This window comes from Ranitomeya imitator, chromosome 3 (genome assembly GCF_032444005.1).
Source record: "Ranitomeya imitator isolate aRanImi1 chromosome 3, aRanImi1.pri, whole genome shotgun sequence".
NCBI lineage: Eukaryota > Metazoa > Chordata > Amphibia > Anura > Dendrobatidae > Ranitomeya > Ranitomeya imitator.
Window position 1 is genome coordinate 260,138,504 of NC_091284.1, and position 23,055 is coordinate 260,161,558.

The 23,055-nt window shown below is 44.9% G+C and overlaps 1 protein-coding gene across 1 annotated transcript in view; it reads right to left on the reverse strand.

Annotated features, from left to right (window-relative positions):
- LOC138672041 (tetraspanin-18-like) overlaps positions 1-23,055 on the reverse strand; it is a 160,576-nt gene that overhangs the window by 130,958 nt on the left and 6,563 nt on the right. Inside the window, exon 3 of the mRNA XM_069760120.1 lies at positions 10,731-10,799. The gene's annotated coding sequence lies outside the window, so the exon portion shown is untranslated. The remainder of the gene's footprint in view (positions 1-10,730; positions 10,800-23,055) is intronic.

Consider the following 23,055-nt stretch of genomic DNA (forward strand, 5'->3'; position numbering starts at 1 on the left):
TTCCAGCACCGTCAGCTGGTTCTCGGCAGTGTCTTTTGCTCTTGTACCTTCTGCTCCCCATCCTGGTTCCAGTAACGTCAGCTGGTTCCGGGCAGAGCCTTTGGCTTAGGTGCCTCCTTCTGGGTATCCGAGTTCCGCCAAAGCCAGGCGGTCCTTGGTAGTGCTTTTTAGCACGGGTACCTCCTGCTTAGTAACCGGGTTCCAGTAACGTCAGCTGGTCCTCGGTAGTTCCATAGGCTCTTGAACCTTCGGGTAGCCATCCGAGTTCCAGTTCCATCAGCTGGTTCTTGGCATTTTCTCAGCCTTCTTTTACCTTCTGCTACATTTCCAAGTTTAAGACCCTAAAGTCGACGACCCGGAAGACCACCCCGATGACGACGACCCGGAAGACCACCCCGATGATGACGACGACGACCCGGAAGACCACCCCGATGACGACGGCGGAGACAACGACGGCGGAGACGACGACGGCTGAGACGACGACGGCGGAGATGACGACACTGGAGACGACGACCCTGGAGACGACGACATGGAAGACCGAGAAGCAGAAGAACAAGAGGCTGCAGAACAAAGAGCAGAAGAACATTAAGCATAAGACTTAATATCAGAGCAAAAGATATTATCTAAATTATATGCAGAAGAAGACTAAGCAGTGTATGGGGGTGAGTCCGTTCCTCCTCGTGGTGCCCCTGGATAAAGCCTGATGCTGCAGGCCAAACTGAACGCGGACAAATGTAACTTTTGTGACTGGCAGAACGGAAGGTGTAATCTTCCAACTTTTATAGATAACAACTACGGGAATGCCTGTCACAAATGAGAATATGATGAAGAAGTAGAATAGGAAGAATAATAACAGTGGAATAAAAAGAATATGTAGAATAGGAAGAATAATAATAGTTGAATAAAATGAATATGAAGAATGTAATAAAAAAAAAAAATAGGTAGAAGATGAAGAAGAAGATGAATAAGGTGAAGAAGTTGATGTCAAAGATGCTGATGATGATGAAGATGAAAGTGTGGGAAAAGTAAAAAAAAAAAAAGAAAAAAAAGAAGGGGAAGGGCGTGGAATAGTGAAACATCAATATCTGACAAAATAAAAAAAAATTTACATACTCAATATCTTTTTCACTCCGAATGTCTTAAAAAAAAAAAAAAACATGCTATTCTATTTGATTGGGCTAAACCTCATTGCCTTTAATGTCTCCGCCACCTCCCACAATACATCCTACATTATTCTTAGTTGTTTTCCTTGATGTAGAATGAACCTACAAGGAAAGAAAGGGTTTATTTTAATTCCGATATTTTGGTCCCATTGACTTGCATTGGAATCGGGTATCGGTATCGGCGATATCCGATATTTTTTGAATATCGGCCGATCCCAACCGATACCGATACTTTCCGATATCGGAAGGTATCGCTCAACACTAATCACCATGTGATTAACATTGCTATGACTAGCCGGCCTTGTGCTTGCAAGTCCAACTCTTCTCCCTGTGATAAGTAGCTCAAGGTCTAAAGCTATGCACACTGAGGGCCTGGAGTGAGTGGAGTTAGCTTTCTCAGATATGCTTCATTGCTAAATCTCAAAACTCTGATTGTGTGACAATGGCTGCACCCAGTTTTCTGTGGTGATACATTGTTTGATGCAGGGTCTTTTTGCCTACATTAAGTTACTTTCAGATGAGGTAGGAAAAACATGCTGACAGATTCCATTTAATATGTAAAATATAGTGTTTACAACTTTCTGATAACATAGAAAGTAATATGGTTGTTAAAGGGGTTGTCCACTACTAGACAAGCAAATCTTAATGACTTCAAAGCTCTATTTGAAGGTGCTATTGCCATGACATTCAAAACACCAACCAATCCAATCCACGCAGACAAATAAATCAAACCATAGATGTCCATAAATTATGTGTAATAATGACAAATGACACAGGGAAAAATTATTGAACATGCTTACTGAAATTTAATTAATACTTTGCACAACATTCTTGCTGGTGATGACAGCTTCAAGATGCCACCTGTATGGAGAAACTAGTCACATGCAATGCTCAGGTGTGATTTTGGCCCATTCTTCCACACAAAGACTTTTCAAATCCTTAAGATTTTGTGGGCTCCTTCTATGAACTCTGAGATTTAGTTCCTTCCATAAATTTTGTATTGGATTCAGGTCAAGCAATTGGTTGGGCCCACTAGCGTACACAGACAGAAAAGGCCACCTGTACAATATGTCAGCCCTTTGCAGTCTAATAGGTCATCATAATAAACAGTTCCGCCTGTTTTAGCGATAGAAGTGGGCCTCCTTACCTCTTGGGCTCCTGTGCAGCTGCCCAGGTTGGACAAATGATATGTGCACCAATGGGCCATTCTAGCAGCTTTATTTTCTTGCTCTAAATCTGATTGAGAGTTTTCTTAGTTGTGTGCTTGGATCACTGTCTTGCTGAAAAGTCCACACTTGTTTCACCTTCATTATCCTGGCAGATAGCAGCAATTTTTTTTGAAGAATGTCTCAATACATTTGTCCATTCATCCTTCCTTCAATTAAATGAAATTTGCCTATGCCGTATGCTGAAAAACAGCCCCACACAATGATGTTCCCACCTCCAAACTTCACTGTTGATATGGTGTTTTTGGAATGATATGCAGTGCCTCTTGACCTTCAAACATGGTGTGTATTATGATATATATAGAGTTCAATTTTGGTCTTATATAATCTGACTATTCTTCCAGTATTTCCAGGCTTGTCTAAATGTTGTTGAGCAAACTTTAAACACGCTTGAACATGTTTCTTGCTCAGCAATGAAGTCTTGTATGGTAAGCGTGTGTACAGGCCATTCTTTGAAACAATTGTACGATGATTTCTGTAGCTCTCCACAGGTAGTCCTTAGACCTTGGACAACTCTTATGATAGGTCTTTTAACACCTCTGTCTGAAATATTGAGGTTAGCACCTGGTTGTGGTTTTATGGCGCAATTATGTTCTTTTCACTTACGTATTATGGACCCAACAATGCTCACTGTAACCATCAGTAGTTTATAAATTCCTATGTAACCAATGCCATCAGTATGTTTTGCAACAATAAGGTTGCAAAGGCCATCAGATAGCTCAATGGTTTTACCCATCATGAGATGTTTCTTGTATGGCACCTTGATAAAGAGATACCTTTTTATAGGCAATCAGTTGAACTAGCTAATATTCTTTTTCAAGTTGCAGGATTATTTCATAATTACTGATAGGTGTCAGCTGGTGGATTAGATGGATTGTTTCCCACATCTGATGCAAATTTCATGTTAATAGCACCATTAGGAATATATTTACAATACTTATTTCATCCACCAGACATATGTTTACCGTGTTCCATGTTATTATACAAATGCTACTTTTTTTATTTTCCTAAATGGTTGATGCAACAGAGTCAGTATAATGCTCAAATCATTAACCATTAGAGTAGAAATCAAACTTTATGGGACACCCTCATAGATCTTTTGCTTGATGGTGCTCCAAAGTTTCTCAATATGGTTAAGGTCAAGGTAGGATGGTGGCCAAACCAAGAATTTCTGTCCTCAGAAGGTATTCTTGCATAATGAGATGGTGCATTGTCATTCATGAAGTTTTTTTATGGATCGCATAGTTCTTCTTTTTGTATAATGGAAGAAAGTTATCAGTCAGAAATGATATATTCTTTGTTATGGTTATTTTCATACCTTTAGGGACCCTACCAGCTCTCTCCTAATGATTCTGGCCCAAAACATGACTCTGCCACATCTTTGCTGACATCACAGCCTTGTTGGGACATGTGGGCCATCCACCAACTATCCACTACTCTATCCATCTGGACCATCCAGAGTTGCACGCTACTCGTAAGTAAATAAGACTTTTAAAATTATTCTTCTTTTATGTCTAAGCCCACTGAAATGATTTCTGCTTGTAATCACTGTTTAGGGACACCAGGGGCTCTGCAAACACAACTTGATGTCTGATCTCAATCCATACAATTCTACATTGATAAAGTAAAACGGTGCTCCTTCCTTTCTGAGCTCTACTGTGCGCCCAAACAGTAGTTTTCTCCCACATATGGGGTATCAGCATACTCAGGACAAATTGGACAACAACTTTTGGGGTCCAATTTCTCCTTTTACCCTTGGGAAAATACAAAACTGGGGCTAAAAAATCATTTTTGTGGAAAAAAAAATATTTTTTATTTTCACGGCTCTGCGTTATAAACTTTAGTGAAACACTTGGAGGTACAAAGTGCTCACCACACATCTAGATAAGTTCCTTGGGGGGTCTCGTTTCCAAAATGGGATCACTTGTGGGGGGGTTTCTACTGTTTAGGTACATCAGGGGCTCTGCAAACGCAACGTGATGCCCGCAGACCATCCAATCAAAGTCTGATTCCAAAACGCCACTTCTTCCTTTACGAGCTCTGCCATGCACCCAAACAGTAGTTTTCTCTCACATATGGGGTATCAGCATACTCAGGACAAATTTCACAAAAACATCTTGAATGTGGTTTTGAGCACCTTGAGGGGTGCTGTTTTTAGAATGGTGTCATACTTGGGTATTTTCTATCATATAGACCCCTCAAAGTGACTTCAAATGTGATGTGGTCCCTAAAAAAACTCATTCAAGAAGTTTATTATCCATTCAGGTGTTTCACAGGAATTTTTGGAAAAAAAATGGTGTTGTAAAAATGAGAAATTGCTGGTCAAATTTTAACCCTTATAACTTTCTAACAAAAAAATGTTGGTTCCAAAATTGTGCTGATGTAAAGTAGACATGTGGGAAATGTTACTTATTAAGTATTTTGTGTGACATATCTCTGTGATTTAAGGGCCTGAAAATTTAAAGTTGGAAAATTGCGAAATTTTCGCCAAATCTCCATTTTTGTTTTTTTCACAAATAAACTCAAGTAATGTCAAAGAAATTTTTACCACTAACATGATGTACAATATGTCACGAGAAAACATTGTCAGAATACCGGGATCTGTTTAAGCGTTCCAGAGTTATAACCTCATAAAGGGACAGTGGTCAGAATTGTAAAAATTGGCCCGGTCATTAACATGCAAACCGCCCTTGGGGGTAAAGGGGTTAATAAAGGTGTGCAAGCCTTATTTTTTGCAGTACATATTGGGTGGGTGGGCTCAGCACTAATATATATCCATCTTTCCCAGACGAGTTTTTAATTGTGAGTTTTCTTTCAATTCCCCAGTTAAGATGAGGTTTGGCTTGGCACATAGTGAGCCAAGTGAGTGTTACACTAGTGATAGGGACCATCCATATTTAGGTACACCTTGATGTGATTGAACGTCTACAATAATAGTGAAGTTCATGTGTTCATTAATAGCAGCGTGCTAATGCATACTGTATACAGTATATACATTTGTTGTTTGCAACCACTTATGGGCTATTGCCATATTCAGGAGTAATTGCATAACAAATTATGTGGTCCATTTTCTCCTAATATCCATTAGGCACGTATGCTCAGGATGAGCGGAAGGCCACATTGGTGAAAGTTTGGATACTGCATTACGTGATCTATCTGATGTAATAGTGACATCAGGCGAGGTGTGGGTTCCTCACACCCTTTGATGAATTCCTTGATGTATGTAGTTTCCAAAGTTAGATAAGCTGTGTGGAGGCGGGTTTGTTGTTTTGGCACATCAAGGACTCTCTAAATGCAAAATAGGATCTGCAGACATTACGTTCCAAAAGTCAAATAGTGCTCCTTCACTTTCAAGACTTGCAATGTTCCCAAACATTAGTTTCTGTTCACATGGCATTGGCATAATGAAAAGATATTGCCCACAAAATTGTGGAGTTTATTTTCTCCTGTTTCTTGTGGGGTTTAGTTTCTCCTGTTATTTTCTCCTTCATGAAAATGAGAAATTTGAATAAGCAACGTTTTCATGAAGAAAAAAGTAAATTTTATTTTCATTGACCAATATTATAAAATTCTATGAAGCCCTATGAATTCAAGATGCTTATCTGATGCATTGATACACTTTGAACAGTGTAGTTTCCAAAATGGAGTCACATGGGAGCTGATTAGGTGATTCCACTGTTTTAGCAAAAATTGCACTCCAAAGATCAAATGGCGCTCCTGTCATTCTGTGCTCTGCGGTGTCCCCGAACAGCAATTTCTGACCACACGGTGAGCATCAGCATACCCAGAAATGGCACAACAAACTTAGTTGTCCAGTTTTGCCTGTTACAGTTGTGAAACTGAGAAAGATGGGGCTAAAGCTACTTTTTTGCAAAAAAAATTTAATATTTCATTTCCAAAGCACAATATTATACAGTTTTCCACAGCAAATGTGGGTTTAAAATGCTAATCACACACCTAGATGAATTCCATGAGGGGTGTAGTTTTCAAAATGGGTGTAACATCCCTGCCGGCATCTCTGCATGGCTTCCCATCTCCCCTCTTACTCACCACTCCAAGCCATGCTGTGAGTTCTGTCCTCTGCCGGATCCATGCTCTGGGCCTCATGTCCTTGCTTGTTGATCTGAAATACAGACCTTCACTGCACCACCAACAATCATAGTCCCAGCACATCTGATTTGTGCTCCAAGAGTTGAGGAGATCCCAGTGGATCCACCTAGTTACGATGGGGATCCAAAGCAGTGCTGTAAGTTCTTGGAGAATACTTCAAATGGCATGCTCCCTAATTTTTCTCTGATCAGGTTAAGGTAGGATTTGTAATGTCCTACTTAACAGGAGATGCCTTGGAATGGCTCAACCCCCTTTGGAAAGCAGGGGATCCCATCACCACGAACCTTCCGGCCTTCCTGGTGGCCTTCTGTAAGGTCTTCGATGTGCCTAGTTCAGTGTCTTCTGCAAACTCTTCTCCCCCGAGCTTCCAGAGACAGACCAGACGTAAGAAACCTGTGGGTAAACCGTCACGTCCATCCACGACAGTCCAAAACCCACCTGTTCTGCAACTTGCAAAAGCAGCTACTCAAGCAAACCCCAAGAAGACTGATAAAAGTGGGCTGGCAGAGTAGCAGACTGAATCCAGTCTTGAGGAGGGAATGCAATATCGCTGCCGTTGTGTGGAACATCCTGACGGTCTTTGCCCTGAGAAGCCTATACTCCAGAACCTTGAGCCAGTAGGAGAGGCTGCCCTTGGCAAGAGTACTTCCTCTTTACTAAAGTCAATGAATGTCTCTTTGCCTTCTGGGAGCTTTGGTGTGTTAAAGCCACCAGCCATATGGAGTCGGTGTGTGATCTCTGTTCTACAGCTCCAGAGTCTGGTGGGGGTGTCGTCTGATGATGGCAGAGCCCTACCTAAGAGCAGTCTAGTCCTGCATGGACAACTACAGCTCCAAGTTGGAGCATTATACCCAAAAAGTTTGTCATTCACATGCTGTGTGGTATGCCCATGGGCCATTCAGAGCCAAAGACTCTACCACTTGTCCTGGTCTGGAGGCCCAGCTAGGTGCTTTGTTTGAAACAACCAAGTTGCAAGAGGTCTCTAGTTCCCATACATCAAAGTCAGTCATCAGTGTCGTCTTCTTCTTCTGATCTGCTAGTCGTCGAGTCAAGGTGTGTTGACGTCTCCAAAGATGGAGAAGTGGTGATGTTCTCTCCACACATCTCCAACAGCTATACCTGTTCCCAGGAACATCCATGTCTCTAGAACTTTTTCCTTTGGACAACGGGCAGAAAATGGATCATGTGAAGGTGCCTCCTATTTCTATGTTGCCGTCTGTTAAAGTTGACAAAACGGAGGCTTTCATGTCCCTGCTTTCCACCAACCAGGAGGAGTTGGCATTCTCTCCACTCATCTCCAATGACTTTACCAGTAACCAGTACCCAGGAACATCTCTGCCACTAGGAAACTTTTCTCTGGATCACAGGAAAATGGATCCTGTGAGAGTACCTTCAGCTTCCATGTGGCCACTTGGTGAAGATACCAAAATGGAAGCTCTCATGTCTTTCTTCCAACCAGAAAAAAGAGGATCTGATTGTTGCATCTTCCATGGTGGAAGCTGACTTAATCGGGCAGAGAGAGACTTGGCACTTCGGGACTCCTGATATCACGCCTGCCTCATTCTACCCTAAGGATATTGGGATGTGCTGGACTGTGTGTGGTCCTAAACTCCTTCTGCAGATCATCCTGGCGGGCTTGAGCAGGAGGGGGTGTAAAGGAGGAGCACTGTAACATCCCTGCCAGTATCTCAGCATGGCTTTCCATCTCCCCTCTTACTCACCACTCCAAGCCATGCTGTCAGTTCGGTCTTCTGCCGGCTCCATGCTCTGAGCCTCATGTCCTTGCTTGTTGCATACTTCCTGGCTGTATGCTTAGGGCGGTGGCCCCGGCACTTCCTGTTTCTTATAGTGACTGTGTGCACTTTTCTAAGGTGTCCCCAACCAATTGCCAAGAGGCCTCAGGTAGTTAAGGCGTCCCCACCCCTAGGGGGATGCCTGAGCAATTTACTTACTTAGCTAGAGTCTTGCTGCTGAGTTGCCAGGTCCTATCTTGCTGTGTCTCTCATTTCAGCCACCCAGGGGGGCTTTGTAACCTGGCCTGTACCTGTACCTGTGTCCTGTGTCTCTTTTTTCAGCCACCCAGGGGGTCTTTTGTTGTGAATTCCGCTCTTGGGCTCCCTCCGGTGGTTGTAAGTGGCACTTTTGTGAGTTCTGCTCTTGGGCTCCCTCCGGTGGTTTTAAGTGGTATGGCTGCTCCTTGGATTTAGCAGTCTGCAGCTGCTTCCACTGATTGTCTTTCTGCTCGGCTATTTATGCCTGGCTCTTCCTTCAGCCAGTGCCACTTGTCAATGGTTCCTGGTTGGATTCACATCTCTCTTGGATTTCCCTGATATCCTGTCCAGTTCAGCAAAGATAAGTCCTTGCTTTGCTCTTTTCTGTCCACATGTTGTGGACTTATTCGTTCTGTGTATTCTATGTTTTGTCCAGCTTGTAAGTATGGATTAATTCAGTTAAGCTGGAAGCTCTGGGAAGCAGATTTACCCTCCACACCTTTAGTCAGGTGTGGAGATTTTTGTAAACTCTGTGTGGATTTTTGTAGTTTTTAATACTGACTGCACAGTATTCTATCCTGTCCAATCTATCTAGCTAGACTGGCCTCCTGTGCTTCATCCTGGTTTCATTCTGTGTATGTCTTTTCCCTCTCCACTCACAGTCATTACTTGTGGGGGGCTATCTATCCTTTGGGGATTTTCTCTGAGGCAAGATAGTTTTCCTGTTTCTATCTTTAGGGGTAGCTAGTTCTTAGGCTGTGACGAGGTGCCTAGGGAGTGACAGGAGCATCCCACGGCTACTTCTAGTGTTGTGTTGAGCTTAGGGACTGTGGTCAGTACAGGTACCACCTCCTTCAGAGCTCATCCCATGTTGCTCCTAAACCACCAGATCATAACAGTCTTTTTACCCTGGCCTGTACCTGTGTCCTGTGTCTCTCATTGCTGCCTTCTCAGGGGGCTGCATACCCTGTCTGAATCCTTGTTCCTGTACCTTATCCCGCACCTGACCCTGTCTGAACTAAGTCCCATACCTGCGTCCGTTTGTATCCCTGTCTTTAGCCTTTCCTATCCCGCTGTGTGTTTCCTTGTGTTCACTCCTTCTGCTCTTTGCTCTGCACTTTGCGGCTCTGTTCTTTGCTCTGCACCTTGCGTTCTGCTCTGCTGCGCACCTTGCGGCTCTGCTCTGCTGCGCACCATGCGGCTCTGCTTTGCTGCGAACCTTGCGGCTCTGCTTTGTTGCGCACCTTGTGGCTCTGCTTTGCTTCGCCTCCCGTGGTTCAACTCTGCTCCACCTCCTGCGGTTCTGTTTTCCTCCATCTCCTGCGGTTCTGCTCTGCTCCACCTCCTGTGGTCCTACTCTGCCCTGCTTCCTGTGGTTCTGCTCTGCATCCCGCGGTTCTGCTTCTTTAGTCTGTACTGGTTCCTACCTGCTCCATTACCCCACTCTTACCCACCTCAGTTCCCATGTCTCCTGAAGCAGTTCCTGCCCCTCCAGTCTGAACTGGTTCCTAACAGTTCCTGTTCCTCCAGTCTGAACTGGTTCTTATCTGTTCCCTACTCGTACCTACCTGTGTTCCTGCACTACCCGTTATCATCCCGATTCCTTCAGTGTGTTCCGTGCCTGCCTGCCAATAGTGCCAGCCGTGCCCACCTGCCAAGCCCACCTGCCTGCCAATAATGCCATGCAAAAAGCATATTGCCATCAAAATGTAGATATTTTATAAATAAATGAACATTGTATTGACATATACTGCGATGTGTTACAAAATTACAATCTTGGGATCATTGGAAATTTTTCCAGAATTTTTATCACATAAAAAGACACATTTTAAATTTGATTATGCAAATTATGCAAACAGATTTACAGCACAATATATGTATACTATCTAATATAAAATAGAGAACAAGTACATTGTAAAATAAACAGACTAAATCAGTGACAGACTAAGGCTCCTTCTCACTTATGCGAGACTTGGATGAGTCTCGCACTGCAATACCCCGACGCTGCGGCCGGCACAGAGGAGCACAGTGTGCTGCTGCATGTATTCCTATGCGGCCGCACGCTCCGTTCTGACTGCATTGTGCAGAGGCAGGTTTTAACCATTTGAGACTCATCAGAGTTGCTCGCAAGTGAGAAGGAGCCCTAATTCAGAAGGAAAGACCTTAACTGCAATGGCTAACAATCTACAAGATAGGACACAGTAGGTGAGGGATGACACCTCAATCTCATCATACCTTACCTCAAAAATCAAAGCACTATTAACATCATTGCTTTAAAAACCATTATCGGGATTTATCGTCATACACACCTGAAAAACAAAGATATTAGAAAAACATTTTCTGACGTCCTTCACCGTACTGGAATAAGAAGTATAGTAGGTGAATTATTCCCTCATTTACACTTGAAGGGATTTTGGAGTTTTATATAAAAAATATGTTTATACACTGCTCAAAAAAAATAAAGGGAACACTTAAATAACAGACTATAACTCCAAGTAAATCAAACTTCTGTGAAATCAAACTGTCCACTTAGGATGCAACACTGTTTGACAATCAATTTCACATGCTGTTGTGCAAATGGAATAGACAACAGATGGAAATTATTGGCAATTATCAAGACACACTCAATAAAGGAGTGGTTCTGCAGGTAGGGAACACACCACATCTCAGTACCAATGCTTTCTGGCTGATGTTTTGGTCATTTATGAATGTTGGTTGTGCATTCACACTCGCGGTAGCATGAAATGGACTCTACAACCCACACAAGTGGCTCAGGTAGTGCAGCTCATCCAGGATGGCACATCAATGCAAGCTGTGGCAAAAAGGTTTGCTGTGTCTGTCAACATAGTGTCGAGAGGCTGGAGGCGCTACCAGGAGACAGGCCAGTACACCAAGAGATGTGGAGGGTGCCGTAGGAGGGCAACAACCCAGCAGCAGGACCGCTACTTCAGCCTTTGTGCAAGGAGGAACAGGAGGAGCACTGCCAGAGCCCTGCAAAATGACCTCCAGCAGGCCCCAAATGTGCTTATGTCTGTACAAATGGTTATAAACCGTCTCCATGAGGATGGTCTGAGTGCCTGATGTCCACAGATGGGGGTTGTGCTCACAGCCCAACACCTTGCAGGATGCTTGGCATTTGCCGCAGAACACCAAGATTGTCAACTTCACCACTGGTGCCCTGTGCTCTTCACAAATGAAAGCAGGTTCACACTGAGCACATGTGACAGATGTGACAGAGTCTGGAGACGCTGTGGAGAGCGATCTGCTGCCTGCAACATCCTTCAGCAAGACCTGTTTGGCAGTGGGTCAGTAATGGTGTGAGGTGGCCACACAGCCCTCCATGTGCTCGCCAGAGGTAGCCTGACTGTCAGTAGGTACCGAGATGAGATCCGCAGACCCCTTGTGAGACCATATGCTGGTGCAGTTGGCCCTGGGTTCCTCATAATGAAGGACAATGCCAGACCTCATGTGGCTGGAGTGTGTCAGCAGTTCCTGCAAGATGAAGGCATTGAAGCTATGGATTGGCCTGTCCGTTCCCCAGGTCTGAATCCAATTGAACACATCTGGGACATCATGTCTCGCACCACCCACCAATGTCACGTTGTACTACAGACTGTCCAGGAGTTGGTGGATGCTTTAGTCCAGGTCTGGGAGGAGATCCCTCAGGAGACCATCCGTCGCCTCATCAAGAGCATACCCAGGCATTGTAGGGAGGTCATACAGGCACTTGGTGTCCGCACACACTACTGAGCATCATTTCCTTGTCTTGAGGCATTTCCACTGAATTTGGATCAGCCTGCAGTTTGCTTTTCCACTTTGATTTTGAGTATCATTCTAAATTCAGACCTCCATGGGACATTAATTTTGATTTACTTTGATCATTTTTAAGTTTAATTCTTCTCAACGCATTCCACTATGTAATGAATAAAGATTTGCAACTGGAATATTTAATTCAGTGATATCTAGGATGGGGGATTTTAGTGTTCCTTATATTTTTTTAAGCAGGGTATATACAGGTCCTTCTCAAAAAATTAGCATATAGTGTTAAATTTCATTATTTACCATAATGTAATGATTACAATTAAACTTTCATATATTATAGATTCATTATCCACCAACTGAAATTTGTCAGGTCTTTTATTGTTTTAATACTGATGATTTTGGCATACAACTCCTGATAACCCAAAAAACCTGTCTCAATAAATTAGCATATCAAGAAAAGGTTCTCTAAACGACCTATTACCCTAATCTTCTGAATCAACTAATTAACTCTAAACACATGCAAAAGATACCTGAGGCTTTTATAAACTCCCTGCCTGGTTCATTACTCAAAACCCCCATCATGGGTAAGACTAGCGACCTGACAGATGTCAAGAAGGCCATCATTGACACCCTCAAGCAAGAGGGTAAGACCCAGAAAGAAATTTCTCAACAAATAGGCTGTTCCCAGAGTGCTGTATCAAGGCACCTCAATGGTAAGTCTGTTGGAAGGAAACAATGTGGCACAAAACGCTGTACAACGAGAAGAGGAGACCGGACCCTGAGGAAGATTGTGGAGAAGGACCGATTCCAGACCTTGGGGAACCTGAGGAAGCAGTGGACTGAGTCTGGTGTGGAAACATCCAGAGCCACCGTGCACAGGCGTGTGCAGGAAATGGGCTACAGGTGCCGCATTCCCCAGGTAAAGCCACTTTTGAACCAAAAACAGCGGCAGAGGCGCCTGACCTGGGCTACAGAGAAGCAGCACTGGACTGTTGCTAAGTGGTCCCAAGTACTTTTTTCTGATGAAAGCAAATTTTGCATGTCATTCGGAAATCAAGGTGCCAGAGTCTGGAGGAAGACTGGGGAGAAGGAAATGCCAAAATGCCTGAAGTCCAGTGTCAAGTACCCACAGTCAGTGATGGTGTGGGGTGCCATGTCAGCTGCTGGTGTTGGTCCACTGTGTTTCATCAAGGGCAGGGTCAATGCAGCTAGCTATCAGGAGATTTTGGAGCACTTCATGCTTCCATCGGCTGAAATGCTTTATGGAGATGAAGATTTCATTTTTCAGCACGACCTGGCACCTGCTCACAGTGCCAAAACCACTGGTAAATGGTTTACTGACCATGGTATTACTGTGCTCAATTGGCCTGCCAACTCTCCTGACCTGAACCCCATAGAGAATCTGTGGGATATTGTGAAGAGAAAGTTGAGAGACGCAAGACCCAACACTTTGGATGAGCTTAAGGCCGCTATTGAAGCATCCTGGGCCTCCATAACATCTCAGCAGTGTCACAGGCTGATTGCCTCCATGCCACGCCGCATTGAAGCAGTCATTTCTGCCAAAGGATTCCCGACCAAGTATTGAGTGCATAACTGAACATTATTATTTGTTGGTTTTTTTGTTTGTTATTAAAAAACACTTTTATTTGATTGGATGGGTGAAATATGCTAATTTATTGAGACAGGTTTTTTGGGTTATCAGGAGTTGTATGCCAAAATCATCAGTATTAAAACAATAAAAGGCCTGACAAATTTCAGTTGGTGGATAATGAATCTATAATATATGAAAGTTTAATTGTAATCATTACATTATGGTAAATAATGAAATTTAACACTATATGCTAATTTTTTGAGAAGGACCTGTACATATATACAGTATATATACTGTATATCTACTATATAATTGTCTAAGGGTCACTTCCGTCTTTCTGTCCTTCTGTCTGTCTGTCACGGATATTCATTGGTCGCGGCCTCTGTCTGTCATGGAAATCCAAGTCGCTGATTGGTCGCGGCAAACAGCCACGACCAATCCGTGACGGGCACAGTCCGGAAGAAAATGGCCGCTCCTTACTCCTCGCAGTCAGTGCCCGGCGCCCACATACTCCCCTCCTGTCACCGCTCACACAGGGTTAATGGCGGCGGTAACGGACCGCGTTATGCTGCAGGTAACGCACTCCGTAACCGCTGCTATTAACCCTGTGTGTCCCCAACTTTTTACTATTGATGCTGCCTATGCGGCATCAATAGTAAAAAGATCTAATGTTAAAAATAATAAAAACAAACAAAAAACCTGCTATTCTCACCCTCCATTGTCCGACGATGCGCTCGCGCCTGCCGCCGTCTTCCGTTCCTGGCGATGCATTGCAAAATTACCCAGAAGACTTAGCGGTCTCGCGAGACCGCTAAGTCATTTGGGTAATTCCGCAAAGCGTCCTGGGAACGGAAGATGGCGGCAGCCACGTGCATATCGCCGGAGCTTCGCTGGATCCCAGGGGTGAGCATATAACTATTTTTTATTTTAATTATTTCTTTAACAGGGATATGGTGCCCACACTGCTGTATACTACGTGGGCTGTGTTAGATACCGCGTGGCTGCTATATACTACATAGTCAGTGTTATATACTATGTGGGCTGTGTTATGTACTGCGTGGGCAGTGTTATATACTATGTGGCTGCTATATACTGCGTGGGCAGTGTTATATACTATGTGGCTGCTATATACTGTGTGGGCTGTGCTATATATTATGTGGCCAGTGTTATATACTGTGTGGCCTGTGTTATATACTGCATGGCCACTGTTATATATTGCGTGGCCTGTATTAGCGCATCGGGTATTCTAGAATATGTATGTATATAGCAGCCACATAGTATATAGCACAGGCCACATAGTTTTTGTCTGCTATATACTACATGGCTCCTATATACTACGTGGCCTGTGCTATATACTATGTAGCTGCTATATACATACATAAATACATATTCTAGAATACCTGATGCATTAGAATTGGGCCACCATCTAGTATATATATATATATATATACATATATATATATATAATATAACGCTGGGAGCGTCACTCTGTCCGAAGCCTTTATAGACTGCCCAAGCGCAAGCGCCGGCGCAGTCTGGACCCCACAGAGTGATGCTCCCAGGAGATCGCGGTATGCGTAAGCACTGAACGCACACCGCGATCTCCAATGGAGAGGCAGGGACGCACCAGGAGGGTAAGTATTATATTCACCTGTCCCGTTCCAGCGCTGCGTGCGGCTGCGTGTTCCGGGTCCTCTGCCTGTGACGTTCACAGTTCAGAGGGCACGATGACGCGCTTAATGTGCGCCGCCCTCTGACTGAACAGTCACAGCCAGAGGACCCAGAAGAAGGGGCACGCAGCGCTAGATCAGGAGCAGCCACCGTGGCCCACACTCAGCACAGAGCAGCACCGGGCGGAAGGAAGCAGCAGCTCCTGGAAACAGCTGACAGCAGCCCTGAGCCTGACCCTCCGCTGTGGGTGAGTGCAGCGTTATTAATACACGGAGACCGTCCACAGCTCCAGGAGCTTGGTGGTGGGAGGTCCCCGGTCACAGCTGGAAAGTATCTGCCCAACAGCCGCCATTAGTCAGAGCAGAGACGGCGGCTGAATGTCCTCCTCCCCCCATAGATCACTGCAGACATTACTGAGCCCGGAGGCAATGCTGGATACAGAGAGCAGCTAATGTAACAAAGATCCCGACATTACCCTATATCCCCCTCATACACCGATATTACCCTATATCCCCCCATACACTGATATTACCCTATATCCCCTCATACACTGATATTACCCTATATCTCCTCATACACTGATATTACCCTATATCCCTTCATACACCTCATACACCAGCACCTGACCCCCACAGCGCGCCGATGTCCCCACCTGCTCAGGCCCCCCAGCACTCGGCGCCCAGTGACGATAGGTGAGTATGTTATTTTTTTTTATATATATCGCAGCAGCATACGGGGCATATAATACAATGGAGCATCTTATGGGGGCCATAAACCTTTATGGAGCAGTGTACGGGGCATTTACTACTATGGAGCTTCTTATGGGGGCCATCAACCTTTATGGAGCAGTGTACGGGGCATATACTATGGAGCATCTTATGGGGGCCATCAACCTTTATGGAGCAGTGTACGGGGCATATACTATGGAGCATCTTATGGGGGCCATCAACCTTTATTGAGCAGTGTACGGGGCATTTACTACTATGGAGCATCTTATGGGGGCCATAAACCTTTATGGAGCAGTGTACGGGGAATATACTATGGAGCATCTTATGGGGGCCATCAATCTTTATGGAGCAGTGTACGGGGCATATACTATGGAGCATTTTATGGGGGCCATAAACTTTTATGGAGCAATGTACGGGGCATATGGATGGGAGCAGCAAATTACAGAACGGTGGCACAGGATGGGAGCAGCACATGACAGAACAGGGGCGCAGAATGGGAGCAGCACATGGCAGAATAGGGCATCACATGACAGAATGGGGGTGCAGGATGGCAGCAACACATGACAAAACGGGGGTGCAGGATGGAAGCAGCACATGACAGGATGGGGGCGCAGGATAGGTGCAGCACATATCAGAATGGAGGCGCAGGATGGTTGCAGCACATGTCAGAATAGAGGCGCAGGATGGGAGCAGCACATGACAGGATGGGGGCGCAGGATAGGTGCAGCACATGTCAGAATGGAGGCGCAGGATGGGTGCAGCACATGTGAGAATGGGGGCGCAGGATGGAGCAGCACATGACAGAATGGGGGCGCAGGATGGAGCAGCACATGACAGAATGGGGGTGCAGCATGGAAGCAGCACATGTCAGAATGGGGGCACAGGATGGAGCAGTACATGACAGAATGGGGGCGCAGGATGGGTGCAGCACATGACAGAACGGGGGCGCAGGATGGGAGCAGCGCATGTCAGAATGGGGGCGCAGGATGGGAGCAGCACATGACAGAATGGGGCGAAGGATGGGTGCAGCACATGACAGGATGGGGGCGCAGGATGGAGCAGCACATGACAGGATGGGGGCGCAGGATGGAGCAGCTCATGACAGGATGGGGACACAGGATGGAGCAGCACATGACAGGAGGGACACCATATACCAATATAAATGCTCACCACCCGGGCGTAGAACGGGTTCAATAGCTAGTATATATATATATATATATATATATAATTGGATTACAAAATGTAACCAAACTTTCTAATATATTTGGTAAGTAAAGTACTATCTTGAAAAGGTACACTTGTGGCAATCTCAATAGAAATGCTTATTTGAACCATATCACACACTTTTAAGTACTAACAAAAATACAGCAATATAGGGCCATGTAACTACAGAGCACACATGTCCGGCAACAAACTTATATTCTGATTGATTGTTATATAGTGCATATAATTCTCACTTGGTATGCTCCACTCAGCTTTCCTGCTTTGTCTGTCTATATGAAGTGCATATAATTACCACCTGGTATGCTGCACTCAGCTTTCCTGCTTTGTCTGTCTATATGAAGTGCATATAATTACCACCTGGTATGCTGCACTCAGCTTTCCTGCTTTGTCTGTCTATATGAAGTGCATATATTTCCCACCTGATATGCTCCACTCAGCTTTCCTGCTTTGCTGTCTATATGAAGTGCATATAATTCCCACCTGTATGTTCCACTCAGCTTTCCTGTTTTGTCTATCTATAAATAATAATAATCTTTATTTTTATATAGCGCTAACATATTCCGCAACGCTTTACAGGTTGCTCACAATCTAATTTCCATATCAGTATGTCTTTGGAATGTGGGAGGAAAACGGAGTACCCGGAGGAAACCCATGCAAAGACGGAGAGAACATACAAACTCTTTGCATATTTTGTCCTTGGTGGGACTCCAGCGCTGCAAGGCTGCTGTGCTATCCACTGCGCCACCGTGTCTATATGAAGTGCATGTCATTCCCACCTGGTATATTCCACTCAGCTTTCCTGCTTTGTCAGTCTATATGAAGCGCATATAATTCCCACCTGGTATGCTTTGCTTAGCCATTATTTTCTATCCATATGTACTTCATTCCTCTTGCATCTCCCTTGCATACCTGAATGGTCAATCTAACCCCTCCCCCTCTTTATGACCTGGCTTAACTGTGAACATGTGCTCTGGACACACATGCCCACATCCCCTCTCAGCTGCCAGTGCTTAGGTGCACATAAATTCAAGCCATGAGTCTGACCAGACGTGCCTGACCATCTTTCAAATTTCATCTTTCAAATTACATATTTCTAAATACTCTGAAATAGACTAGAATTGGACTGGAATTGATTGGAAGGTAAAGGAATAGAAAACTACTATAATGTTACGGTTTCTTTTAACATTCACCCCCATACTTCTTTATTTCTTCCTATCTCCTGCAATCCCTCCACCCAGTAAGGAACTAGACATTTCTCCCTCCATCCTCCCCAGCCACATCACCTCCTCCACAGAACTGTTCCTCCACATACAATGCTTTTTCTCCAGACACACACGGCTACATTATGTCCTATCCAGCTCACACCTTCTAACGCTCTGCCTGCTACTCCTCATTACTGGTGATGTATCCCCAAATCCTGGCCCTCCTCAACACATCCCCACACTCATTTCTAACACCCTGCCATGATCCTCTACACGTCTTTGCAACATTGATAACCTCATACCCATTCATCCAGCCCCCACTCCCCCTACCTAGAGCACTATGGAACGCACGCTCTGTCTGCAACAAACTGTCATTCATCCATGACCTCTTTATCACTAACAAACTCTCCTTCCTTGGCATCACTGAAATATGACTCACCCCCTCTGACTCAGCCTTTCCAGCTGCACTTTCTTATAGCGGACTCAATCTTTCTCACACCGCACGCCCCACCAGCAAACGTGGTGGAGGAGTTGGCTTACTCCTGTCCAATACCTGCTCCTTTACCCCAATTCCTCTACCACTCTCTGCTACTCTTCCCTCATTTGAGGTGCACTCCATCTGCATCTACTTCCCATCAACCTCCAACTGGCTGTCATCTACCGCCCCCCCAGAACTAGCCATCTCTACTTGTATTGACCACTTCACCACCTGGCTACTTCATTTCCTCTCTGTCGACATCCCCACTATCATTATGGGTGACTTCAATATCCCCATTGACACTTCCACCCGGCTGCCTCTAAACTTTTATCGCTCACTGCCTCCTTTGGTCTCACTCAATGGTCCTCCACAGCCACACTCAAAGATGACCACACACTGGACTTCATCTTCACCCGCCTCTATTCCCTTACTAATCTCACTAACTCACCCCTCCCCCGTCTGACCACAACCTACTGACATTCTCTTCCCTCTCCTCTCCTAGTGCGCAACCCCCACTCCACAAGCCCACTCAACTTCGCAGAAATCTCAAACACCTAAATTTCCACTCACTCTCTGAGTCGCTTCCCATCTTACAGACATAGCTTCCTTCTATGTAGCTAGAAACACGTGTGCACAATCGTATGAGGTGCACGGGTAGGTTCCCAAACCGTAATCAGCAAATAATACAAAACCCGGCACTCAACTTTGCAGCTATTCAGCGGTGGACGCCGCGATGACAGCACCTATATAGGCTGTAACTTTTCTCTCTGGATATCCAATACTATATTGGTAGCAACCTCCGGGCAGGCCATATAGCCACTTGAATCTATACATTGTCCCAGTAAACGTTACTGATGAAGGTCCAGCTGTGGGACCGAAACGTTTTCTGATTTGGGATAATAAATCTTTCATCTCTTCACACCACAAAGTTGAGTGCCGGGTTTTGTATTAATAGCTTCCTTCTATGACACAGATGCTGCTGCCACTTTTTATAACACCACAATAACAGTTACACTTGATTTGGCCACCCTCCTCACACATAGCAAAACTCATACAATTAACAGACAGCCCTGGCTGACCAGCCTGACCAGCCTGACCAAAGAACTGAGATGGGCTTCCAGGGTTGCTGAGCGGAGATGGAAGAGATCTCGTTCTGCTGAGCATTTCATCACATACAAGCAGTCCCTCACCAGCTACAAGTCCACTCTCGCTGCCGCAAAACAAACCTACTTCTCATGTCTCATATCCTCCCTGACTCACAACCCTAAACAGCTCTTCAACTCTTTCAATTCTCTACTCTGTCCCCCAGCACCTCCTCCCTCTCCTCTCATTTCTGCTGAAGACTTTGCCTCTTTCTTTAAGCAGAAGATCGATAACATCAGACAAAGCTTTGGCCCGCAGCCCCCAATGCTCCTCCTCTTGACTGCCTAGCCCTGTTCTTCAAAAGCCAGCTTCTCCACTATGACAGACGATCAGCTCTCAACCCTTCTGTCAAGATCACATTTCACCACTTGCACGCTTGACCCGCTCCCGTCCCACCTCATCCCTAACCTTGCCAAAGTCTTCATCCCAACCCTAACACAACTCTTCAACCTCTCACTTACAAATGATGTCTTCCCCTCATCCTTCAAACATGCATCAATCACACCTATCCTCAAAAACCCCTTCCTCGACCCATCCTCTGTGTCCAACTATTGCCCGATATCCCTTCTCCCTTTTGCCTCAAAACTACTGGAACAGCATGTCCATCTTGAACTGTCCACCCACCTCTCCTCCTGCTCCCTCTTGACCAGTTACAATCTGGTTTCCGACCACATCATTCAACTGAAACTGCCCTAACTAAAGTGACCAATGACCTACTAACCGCCAAGAGCAAGCAACACTACTCTGTCCCCCTCCTCCTGGACCTGTCTTCTGCCTTTGTCACTGTGGACCACTTCCTCCTGTTACAGATTCTCTCATCTTTTGGCATCACAGACATGGCCCTATCCTGGATCTCATCATATCTAACAGACCGGACATTCAGTGTCTCCCTCTCCCACACCACCTCCTCATCTCGCCCCCTGTCTGTCAGTGTTCCCCAAGGCTCAGTTCTAGGACCCCTACTCTTCTCCATCTACACCTTCGGCCTGGGACAGCTCATAGAATCCCACAGTTTACAATATCATGTCTTCTCTGATGACACACAGATCTACCTTTCTGGACCTGACCTCACTTCCTTACTGACCAAAATCCCACAATGTCTGTCTGCTATTTCATCTTTCTTTTCTGCTCGCTTTCTAAAACTGAACATGGACAAAACAGAATTCATCATCTTTCCCCCACCTCACTCTACCCCTCCACCCGACCTATCCATCAATGTCAATCGCTGCTCACTTTCCCCAATCCCGCACGCTCGGTGCCTCGGTGTGATCCTTGACTTTGCCCTCTCTTTCAAGCCACATATCCAAGCTCTTACCTCCTCCTGCTGATTCCAACTCAAAAACAGTTCCCAGATCCATGCATTCCTTGACCATGAAACCACAAAAACACTAGTGCATGCCCTTATCATCTCCCACCTCGACTACTGCAACCTCCTACTCTCTGGCCTCCCCTCTAGCACTCTGGCATCACTCCAATCCATCCTAAACTCTGCTGCCTGACTAATCCACCTGTCTCCCAGTTATTCCCCAGCCTCTCCTCTCTGCCAGGCCCTTCATTGGCTTCCTATTGCCCAGAGGCTACAGTTCAAAACACTAACAATGACATACAAAGCCATTCACCACCTGTCTCCTTCATACATCTGTGACATGGTCTCCCTGTACCTACCTACACGCAACCTTCGATCCTTTCCTGATCTCCTTCTCTACTCCTCTCTCATCTCTTCCTCCCACAACCACATACAAGACTTCTCCCGTGCTTCGCCTATACTCTGGAACGCTCTACCCCAACATATTAGACTCTCGCCTACCACGGAAACCTTCAAAAGGAACCTGAAGCCTCACCTCTTCCGTCAAGCTTACAACCTGCAGCGATCCATGACCAACTCTACCCTCTCCTAGTGTATCCTCACCCATCCCTGTAGACTGGGCAGGGTCCTCTCTCCTCGTGTACTTGTGTGTGCCTTGTTTTACTCATGTTTTTTGTACTTGTCTATATTTGCCCTGTTCACATGTAAAGCGCCATGGAATAAATGGCGTTATAAAAATGTATAATAATAATAATACAATTTTGAGAGACAAGATTCAGTATATCCTGTGCTTCAACCATTTAAGCCTCTGCTCTTTCTGAGATTTTTGGCCCAGTGGGAGGTCCTATCAGTGACTGATAGCCACCTCTGTATACAGACCTATTAGTGACGGACAGCTGTCTCTGTATAGGAGTGCCCACCAGAAAAAAAATCTCCTAAAGAGCAGAAGTTTAAATGATTTAAACACAGTTTATACTGAATCTTTACACACATAACTTCATGTCAATCTTCTCCGCTCCCCCTGCTTTATAACATGGTGCTTGAAGATGGATTGCATTTTCATGGTGACAGGTTCATTTTAAACTCTATGTACTGAATATGTGCTTGTGATGCAGAATAGACCACAATGCTCATTGCTGTAGACTGTTTTGTTGCAGTTTCGTTTTTACCTTCCCTTCTTGCAAAAGCCATACTTTTATCATACCGTTTTTATTTTTTGTCTATATAGTCAGATGGGAGCTTATTTTTTGCAGGATGATTTCTAGGTTTGAGTTGAGTCCTTCAATTTACCATGTAATGTATTGAAAAATGAGAGAAATTCCAAGTGAAGTGAAATAGTGAAAAACCTGGTATTCTGCCATTGTTTTTATTGTTTTGGGCATTCATTGTGCAGTGAAAATAACCTAACAACATGATTCTTTAGGTCAGCACTATACTCGTTACTCAAGATTTCTCGAGCA